The following is a 487-nucleotide window of genomic DNA, read 5'->3' as shown; positions in this document are numbered from 1 at the left end:
CTCGCCGGACTATAGGGCGACTGGGTACGACAGCCTCCCAGGCCATCTGGGCGCTTGGTCGTCCCGTGTCATCTGATCGCCTGGCTGCGCGACCAGATAGCATTGCGGGCAGGGTGACCAGATGGCCCTGCGGGCTGGGTGACCAGATGGCCCTGCGGGCTGGTGGCCAGGCTAACTCCAACTTTTGTCCTTCCCTTCCCTTTGTTCTGTAAGCCCCCACTATGTGGGGGCTTAATAGTTGAGAAAAATGGGCTCCCCTGGGCAGGCCGTCGGTGAGTGGACATGACCTGGGCTTAACACTCCTTGGGTCCGGCCAAGAGTCCGTTCGCTGGGGACAGGGCTCCACCGGGCCCCAGGGAGGCTCTCTCTGGCCTGGCTAGGGTTCGGAAGGTGGGTCCGGGCCCAGGGCTTGAGCTCCGTCCGGCCGTCCCTAGGGTGCGTGAGCCCCCTGTCCTGCAAGCCATCAGAGGGTCTGGGCGCTGGGGAC

The sequence above is a fragment of the Lissotriton vulgaris genome, chromosome 2_1, assembly GCF_964263255.1.
Source record: "Lissotriton vulgaris chromosome 2_1, aLisVul1.2, whole genome shotgun sequence".
Classification (NCBI taxonomy): domain Eukaryota; kingdom Metazoa; phylum Chordata; class Amphibia; order Caudata; family Salamandridae; genus Lissotriton; species Lissotriton vulgaris.
The sequence above is the reverse complement of the archived record's forward strand: the minus strand, read 5'-3'. Positions refer to the sequence as shown.